At 40.8% G+C, this 9,965-nt stretch overlaps 1 protein-coding gene across 1 annotated transcript in view; it reads left to right on the top strand.

Moving 5' to 3' along the window:
- The window catches only part of LOC122797772 (zinc finger imprinted 2-like), a 354,512-nt gene that overhangs the window by 301,253 nt on the left and 43,294 nt on the right, over positions 1–9,965 (top strand). The gene's annotated exons all lie outside the window — the stretch shown is intronic.

The raw sequence follows: 9,965 nt of genomic DNA, 5'->3' as shown, positions 1-9,965 counted from the left end.
GTCCCACAGTGTACATCCTACCATCTGTCTAGGGCACTTCTGTCTTCTTCGCCTGCTCTACCTTTATTGCTTGGCCTTTAATACCCAGGTTTCTGCACCATACAACCTTGCTTTTCAGCTTCTTTGGCATTCTCATGTTATAGTATCCCTAACACCCTGTGCTAGTTGACCACATTCCCTCTAATTCTAGCTTTGACTTCATAATTCTGACTTCCCTTCTTCTCAGCCACCCTTCTGAAATATTTGAGACTATTAGTCTGTTCCACTTTTTCCCTTCTGTCTCAGTTTTCAGCTTCTGTTTTCCCTCATTTGCTGCCGTGACAACTGTCTTGTGTGTACTTGGTTTCATCTCATCTGCCCTCTGTTTTGCATCACATCCCCTTATTTCCTGAAGTCATTTTTCAGAGTTTGCTTGTAATGCCACATCATCTGCATACAGTATCCTTGCTGATCTGTCCATTTCATCCTGTAAATCAGTCATCAGTATGCACAGCAGTGGGCTTAGTGCTGAACTGTGATGTACTCCCAGTCTGATGTGAAACATGTCTTTGATGTGTACAGTTTTTGTAGTTGTGTTATTTGGATCCTTTTACATAGCCTGCACTAATTGTACCAATGTTTTTTGTCATTTGAACCATCACAGGACTGTCCAAATTGCCTTTCTTGAGATTTCTCAAATGTTTTCTCCAAGTCTAGGAGTGCCCAGTTAAGACTCATTCCTCCTCTCCGATTTCTTCTCTACTGTCTTGTCTCACTGCAGACATCAGGTTGTTTGTGCTGCATCCTGATCTGAAATCAAACTGCTCATCTCCTATCTAATTTCTACTACTGTGCATATTTATCCGTTACCCTCTCCAGCACTTTCGTGCAGTATGTCATGAGTTTGATACCTCCAAACTGCCCACAATTGTACATGGCCCCTTTGTTCTTGTACACTGACACCAGAATACTTATATAGTCATCTGGGAAATGCTTTTCTCTCTCTGCTGTAAGTACCCCCCAGGAGCAATTTATATCCTAACTCACCCTGCATCTCTATCATATCTGCAATGACTTCATCTGAGTATATTTCCCTGACTACATTTTCCTTAGTGCTTTTCTTACTTTTAGGCTAGTCATTTCCTAGAAATAGACACTTTTCTCAGAGAACAGTCCGTGTTCCTTAGTATAAAGAACCATTTGAGATGGTTTATGCACCTAATGAGGATGCCCCTTTGTTGCAGCTTTTTAACTGTAACATACTGTTAATGGTGGTGTATTTTGAGCCTTTACAGGCAAAAGCAAATTATAATTCTGCAAACAAATGTCATTATCCATTGAACCTTGTAAAATGTTATTAATACAGGTTGCAGAGTCGTCGTGCTTCACAGAATGGTCTTTTGTAAATGTATTATGTCTGAAGTCTTTTATGTTAAAGTTCTATCACCAAAATTGTTTTTAGACAGAAAAGAAAGTTTTAAATACCCCAGAGATTGTACATTGTATGTGCAGAATACCAGTGATTTTTTTCCCTTCCATGATGTGACTTTTCATACAACTGCATTTTTTTGTGTGTTGTGTAATTCTTTGAAATACTGCTAAAAATGGAAAGAAGTAGTTTAATAAATAGCCTTATGAGCAACACAGAGAATCTTCAGTGCTGTACCTGCTGTAAGGAAATCTGACAGTTATTTTACAATCCCTGTTTCTACTTTCACATGATATCACAGGTGCTTTTATAAGAGGAATGGTTTCCTGAAATATTAACAGACTTGCAGAAGATTTGCAATTTTTTCAGAAAAGGTAATTTTAAACCTGAATATTCTCATAACTGCATGATACACCGAAGTACTTGTGTGTCAGATTACCGTTTGAGTTAAAGTGATGTAATATACTTTCTCCAAACTGCTTGTTTGAATTAAAAAAAAAAAATCTGTTGCAGAGTGAGGAGCTTCGTAATCTGGGAGGATCTCAACTCCAGACTGAAAAGAGATAATTGGGGGGGGGGCGTTAGTGGGGTTAGGCACCTAATGATGGTGCCTAATTATCACCTCCTGCTGAATGTGTACTGAGCACAGTCCTTTAGGAGGAGGCCCCTGGACCAGTCTCAAGATGCATTGGAGTGATTGCATCTCTGCTGACTTGGAATACCTGGAAATCTGGATGGAGGGATTTTTATTTTTTTACTCAAAATTAAGCATTATTGTAATAAATCACACTATTTCAAACAACACTTAAGCCTAACAGTAAAGAACAGATTTGCTCTTTCACTTTTCACAGTAAAATCAAGTGTGGTAAGCTAAATAAATCCTGATATAAAGTGTGGTATTTTCAAAAACCTTTCAAGAGTATCTTGTTTCATGTTTATACAACTTCTCAGTGTTGCCAGTATGTTTTATTTTTCTTTCGATAGTTTTATTTTAGTAGTTTTGACAGCTGTCCTTATGTTAGCAAACTTTTATTCTTTAATAGGTATACCCTTTCAACATCTTACTGATATGTTCTAAACATACTGGCCCCACAGGTTCCATTTGTTGATAGCAAGCAGTTTTCCACACCCTCCTGTGGTTGGACTCAGTTTTCATTCCTTTGTCTTTCACTTTTCTTAACGGTGATTTATTCTTTATTTTCCACTTTCTGGTATTGGCATTCTTGGTTGATAGCATTATCACACTAATCAAGATTTACTACATCTCCGGTCTTCTGAATGTATGATTTTCTTCATTAGGTCACTGTTGCAGTGTTTCTTACATCTAGGACTTCTCCACTAGGTGTTCTGTCCATCCAGAGAGAGCCTTCAAGAGCTAAGGAGCCTTCCACTTAGGGTAGTATAGAGCTGCTCTGGAATACATGTAACTTGTTAGTATATAGGGGACAAAAGTCCACAACATCCTCAAAACTTTTTTGCTGACGTACACATCTGAATTTGTCTCATTGCTCAGTGTCACACAGTAGTCCTTTGCATCCCTATGGTTTAGTTGAGCTCAGGCAGATAAGTATCCCATTGGGATTCGTTTGTTCTTTCATTTTTATGTGACATTTGATTGTTGGTAGAGGTCCATGCAACCTTTCTTTTTAATACCTTTGTTAAATTATCACTTAAGACGTATGCAAACATTTGTATAAAAGAAAATAAACAATATTAACATCTTCCCAGTAATATACATTACAAGTCATTTATGATTGTTTTATAACTATAATCAGTCCAATTTATGTCTTCCCTTATAGATTAGTAGGTTCATAGATTAGTACTAGGTTAACTATCCTTGTGGGCCATTTTAAGCCTAGGCAAACTATCCCAGGGGTCAATCAAGCCATGCACCTTGTGTCTGTAGGTAAACACCTTAACCATTATGCCAACCTAAGATACTAATCTTATCTTGTTTTCTTTTTTTCTGTCACCACAGCTCTATTTTCTTTTATTTTATTATTTTTTTTATTTGTATATTTTTTATTACGTCATCAAAACATATTATGTCATCCATGTGTACCACATCACTAAATACTCCACAGCACAGTGGGATAGGCATGCCCCACAGGATCCGTCTGACCTCCCCCTCTACCGGCTCCAACACTGTTGCCCAGCACATCTGGGAGCCAATCTAGCAGCACTGCCTGCGCTGCTCCTGCACTATCTGCCCCCTCAGGTATTCCTTCCCCAGAGACTGGTCCAGTATTACCCTCCAGGAGCAGTGGTGGAGATGGTGATTTTCACCCACACTGAATTACCAGGGATGGTGTGTAGGTCTGTGCACCACATTGTTGGTGCATGCCTACACCGGCTGGCGAGGCTGCTTTCCTTCATCCTAAGTAATATCAGGAGGAGGAGATGCAGCCATCAGGCACTCCAGCCAGAGACAGAGTGAGATGATAGTGATGACAGTCCAGTGAGTGAGATCTCGATTCTCACTGTCACCCAGCTTGATGACCATGTGTTCAGGATGTTCCCACACTCACTCCAATCATGGTGTTCCCCCCACCTTTTGTGTCCATCACTGTCCCTGTCTCTTATCTTGTTTGTCTTCTCTGTCTGTAATTGCTTCCTTACCTACCCAACTTACCTCACCCAGACATTCCAACATCCCTTCCCCAACATTCTTCTCTCTCTCTCTCTCTCTCTCAAAAAATAAATAAATAAATAATGGGCAGGTGTCCCACAAACAAAATCGTCACATACATAGCTCTCCATTTCACACACGTCTTCTTGATACACTTTATTCTGTCCATTTGGCTATACAACTTGATTTTATTGTGGTCACTCCTCTCTGTGGAGGTGACAGTCCAAATTTAGTTAATATTTTGCAGATATGTTCCCTTTACACTGTTAAATAAATGGATAGCTGTGGTTCTTTCCTACCTCCCACCTGCACATTCCTGCCCTACTTTCCGTTTGTTCTTCCTCTGCTTGCTCCCCATTTCACCACTGTCCTATCTTCCACATTTCCTTCCTTTAATGCATTATTGCACGATGGTGCGAATCATGCACTAACATGCAGTAGCAGTAATGGGAAAGTAGTTAAAAGTATTAAATACAGCTGTATTCTAATTCAGTACCATCTGGCCTCAAAAAGGAATGTATCACTGCTTTAACTGCATTAACATATGCTGCCACAAAGTCATTTAAGTAGCAGGTGTATTCCAGAGACTCAATACTGTCAGACTTTGTTCTTCCCCCTGCTTGCTCCCCATTTCACCACTTTCCTGTGTACCCCATTTCAACATCTTTAATCTGGTCAAAAAATAGAATCACACACTACACACATAAGTAGGTACCCACCGTGGTGGTGCTGCGGTAACGTTGTCGCCTCACAGTAAGACGCTGTCCGGTTCGATTCTCAGCTAGAGCAACTTCTGCACGGAGACATGTGTGAATGGGCTTACTTTCGTTAAAGGTTGTGCGTCAGGGCTGGTAACTCGGCACGTAAAAATCAACTGCCAATCATTAGCGGACCGGAGTTCCGCTTTGGCGACCCCTAACCGGGAAAAGCCGAAAGACTCAACAACTACACACATAAGTAGCAGAAAAAGCAATTGATCCCTTCACTTTTTGGATCAATATGCAGTGAGGGTGAATGGTGACAAAATGCTGCACTTACATCTGCGCAGTGCCTGTTAACCCCACTGGGCTATGCCAACACACAGCAACATATCTCACATCAAAATTTCATTTCATTGCATTATTCCTCTGTAATGAAAAGAATTTTAAAGAATTGGATACACCTGTATTCCAACACAGTACCATCTTGGCCAATAAAGGAATGTGTCCGTGCATTAACATATGCTGCCACAGAGTCAGTTAAGCAGCAGGTGTATTTCATAGACTCGGTACTAGCTGTTAGGTTTTAGCAATGCAGCCTGCATTTGTGCACTGCTTACCTATGTGCAAACATGTGTAGCTCACATGTGTATGCATTTTGCTAACTGTCGCACAAACCCACTGCTCGCCCCCCTATGGAAATTTTTATATTATGCTGTATTACTGCTGTTTACTGTCCATTTCCTGTGTGTGACATGAAATTACATGTGTAAACATTACAAACTGAGGGCCCTATCTAACAATATGTCACATATTTACAATACATCCATCTATTCCCACCCCAAATACTGCAACATTGGTGTCTCAGTATTTTTTCCACACATATATCAGTCACAGTACAAAATGTAATATCAATTATTGTGTGCTGTGCAATGCACATCAGTCTGGTAATATGCAGAACTACAACTATTGACCGCATTCCTAAAACACTTATCTGCAAGGCTAGTGAAGGAATCAGCATGGACCATATCACAGGGCCATAGGTGACCTTCAACACACTTGACCCTACCCATTTTGTTTTTGTCCAGGGTAGATGTTGCTTATTGAACCTTGTGGACTTCTTGGATACTGTTCCCACAGGCCTAGATGAGGGATAACAGGACATACCGCCTATGTTGAGTTATCCAAAGCCTTTGACACTATCCCCCATTCTTGTGTCATAGTGAAGACTTCCCATGTCCCATGTAGGAATTTAGCCATGTAGTAGTAGAGGGATATGCAACTGGCTTACTGACATAACACACACTCTCAAAGTTGGGGACTGCACCTCCACCAGTATCCAATTACCATAAAAATGCCACAAGGATCTGTGCTGGGCCGTCAGCTGTTTGCAAACTACTTCCCTGAAGCACAGGCAATGGTAGATGGCCTGTGGCTTACCAAGTTTGCAGATGACTGGTAATTGGACACACTAATATAGAATAACCCAATGATGGGTAACATATTATGGAAATAACTGCTACACACAAATGATTGGTGCCAAACTCACAGACTGAACCTTAAAGCACACAATGGCTCATTGTCCCCTTTGGCAATGAAGTACCCATACTAATAATGATATACATAGCACCCCTCTAAGCTCAAACACAGTGTTGTGAGACTTGGGAACACATTGATATCAATCTACACTTTCATCACTATGTGTCCATAGAGGTGACACACACATTCTGTATTGCCCACATCATACATATTTACATCACATCCAAGACCAGGGTGGTCATACCTCTGCTGTACTCTACCCTTATCAGACCACTAATTGAGTAAATATTGCCTTCTGTCTGTACCTCACCAGACACATGTAGGGTTGTACCTGGGAGACTCCAGGGGTTCCAAGCATGACATAAATAGAAAGACTGAAAGACCTGTTAGTGTACTCAGTATCATGCAGCCTGATGAGAGGTTACCTATACCTGCCCTACAGAGCAGTCTCAGACCCTGCCTTACTGGAAATACTGCACATCTGCAAATCAAATGGGACAAGAATAACTTGCCTAGGGTTCTTAACCTAGCCTGTGACATAAACAGAACATGCTGGGGAGAAAGATATATCCCCCATTATACCATGACCCCCCATTAATATTCCAAAACGTGCACGCTGATTGGCCAGCGTGCACATTGTAAATCGACTTATACTAATGGAAAAAGGTCCAGTCACCGGACTTTTTCCATTAGTATACAAGTCTTTAAAACACTGTCGCTATGTTAAAAGAGTTTAACATAGCGACACAGGTTTAAAAAAGCAACAGAGATCTCCGTTGCTTTTTTTAAAGCTGTCTTGCTATATTAAACTCCTTTAACATAGCGACACAGTGTGTAAAAAGCAACGGAGATCTTGCTTTCTCCGTTGCTTTTTTTAAACCTCTCACTATGTTAAATGGGTTTAACATAGCGAGACAGCTTTAAAATAAGCAACGGACATCTCCGTTGCTTATTTTAAAGCTGTCTCGCTATGTTAAACCCATTTAACATAGCAAAACAATAAAAAGCAACAGAGATCTTGCTTTCTCCGTTGCTTTTGGCCACAGCTCTGATGTACTGCGTAGGCATACGTAGTACATCAGAACTGCCGCTGATACCAGACAGCTGCAGAAGGGCAGCAAAGAGTCATTATACAATGCCATTATTTAAGAAAAGTAATTATTTATTTTCTTAAATAATATCATAGTATAATAGGAATAACCCACGCCTGGGTGTGGGTAATGCGGGATTTACCCACGGTTGTCTTTGTTTGGTCCCTCGGGCTTCGCCCTCAGGACCAAACCACGCCAACCGTGGGTAAATCCCACATTACCCACACCCAGGTGTGGGTTATTGCTATAATGACTCACACTCCTCTGTAATAAGCTCCCACTGTGTGTGAATCAGCACTCCTCAAAGGCCCTGTTTAATCGCAAACTTGACTACTGGTTAGGTGATTGTAAACTCACCTCTGGAGTGGCACCTATATCCCTCATGGACAGGGCCAGTTGGTGCTGCTTACAAAATCACTCTGCTAACAATAACCATCCAACTATGCTCAATAAGGGTACTTTTGTTCTTACACAGCTAGGCTGCAAAACACTGTAGAGCCATTAGGCTAGTAGCCTCCTATGTACATATAAAGCTATGAGCCTTACAGGTCTGCCAACATTTTGTCTCCCACATGGCCTGCTAATGACATCTACTATAAGCAGTCTTATAAAGGTCAGACTAGTGCCATGGTGTTTGCATAACATACTGTGTTCTGTAGTCTGTGTACATAGATAGGTAGGGGTTCTATTCTCATTGCAGTCAAGTGTGTGTGTGTGTGTGTGTGTGTGTGTGTGTGTGTGTGTGTGTCTGTGTGTGTGTTTGTGTCTCTGTCTAGCCAGAAGAGCAGAGGTGTGTATCCTGTAGTTACTGCTCCAATACCATGAATTGACAATATTGTAATACTTGCATATGCCTACAGATCCATTTCATGCAGTCTTCCCAACTTCTTCTCTCCAACATGCACTCCTGATGTCATCCACTATTTGCTGACCTGCAACCATGTAAAAGTCAGACTTGTGCTATGGTGCTTGCGTAAAGTACTGTATTCTGTAATCTGTGTACTTGGGTATGGGTTCTATTCTCACTACAGTCAAGTGTGTGTGTGTGTGTGTGTGTGTGTGTGTGTGTGTGTGCTGTTGCTTTACACTACAGAGAGCATTTTACAGTATCCCTAGTATGTGGGACACTGTTATATTCTCCTGAACAGACACAGCTTATTCTCCTGAACATAAACCTCACTCCTCCTCCAGGTCCATTATTCTGCATGTATTGTTCCCAGAATTTGTCTGTTTTTATGTTAATTGCTCCTTCCCTTTTCTAAAGATTGTACTTCCAGTTATTTTATCTTTGTTACAATATGCAATACTTGAAATACAGTTGGTTTAGACTTTGATTTCCATTTTTTAGTCATTTGTTTTTTTGGCAGCCACCAGAATCAAATTTCGCAAAGCCTTACTATGTCTAGGCAATTCAGATTCTCTATCCTAACCAAAAGAATCATTGCCTTTGTCACATCCATTTGCTAACTGAATATTTCTGACTGTAGGAAATTTTTGAAATATGCCAACTCACTACACTCCCAAAACATATGTTCCCACTTAACTCTTTCTTCACTGCCTCACCTCTACCATTTGCCATCTACCTGAGGAAAAATTCTTGAGTCTGCTTGTGGTATAAAAATACCTATGCAAACACCTCCAAGCAAAAATTCCTAAACCTTCTAGACTTTGCATACTAGGGAGCCATACAAGTGTCCTCCCATTGTTCCCTTGTAAATTGCTTATCCAGTCTCTCGCAGTCTTTTCTGACTACCTCTGATTGATTCCCCGTTATCGTGCAGTATTTTATATGCCTTACTAATTATCCCTTTTTTTACAGTAGCTTCTGTTCTAAATTCAACTAAAAACTCTACCAGAGCAGGTCTTTCACTTAGGATTCCACTATCACTTTATCTTTGCTTATACTCTGTTACAAATCCCTGGTAGGGAAGGCAGTCTCTAGCCTGCAGTCCAAATGTCTCCTTGGCCTCATCCCATTCTGTTATCTTTCCCGGTCTTATTTCCTCCTGATACCTTAGTTCCTTTTCCATTTTCTCCATTAAATTCCGGCCACCTCTTGCCTATGCTCTGTAACCCTACTTGTAGGTATACCCTATTGGAAAATTCTCCATTCTGATGTTGACTTGGTTGTTAAAATACTTTCTGCAATTTTATGAAAAAATATTCTGTCTGGCGGCCATTGTTCTCCTTAAGGATCTGAATCCAACATCCTACTCTCTCCTTATTTCTTGAATTCTCCCCTTTTTTTCATCATCATCCCTTTCCACTTTGAATTATAACTTTCTGCTTGTGTTAGATATGTTGTGTCTTTCAGCTTTTCCCGGTCAGGGGTCGCCACAGTGGACCTCCGGTCTGCTAATGATTGGCAGTAGATTTTTACGTGCCAAGTTGCTGGCCCTGACGCACAACCTTCAATGAAGGTATGCCCATTCATGCATGTCTCCACACAGAAGACGCTCTAGCTGAGAATCGAACAGGACGTCTTACTGTGAGGTGACAGCGCTACTGCAGCACCACTACTGCGAGTTTTAATTGCATAGCTGTAAAATATCTATTCTAATATACTTCACAAAAAAATTAGTCTATCCTGTGTACGCAAA

The sequence above is a fragment of the Protopterus annectens genome, chromosome 3.part1 (genome assembly GCF_019279795.1).
Source record: "Protopterus annectens isolate FY-2018-M chromosome 3.part1, PAN1.0, whole genome shotgun sequence".
NCBI classification, from domain to species: Eukaryota; Metazoa; Chordata; order Ceratodontiformes; family Protopteridae; genus Protopterus; species Protopterus annectens.
This window is presented reverse-complemented; position numbering and strand designations above follow the sequence as displayed.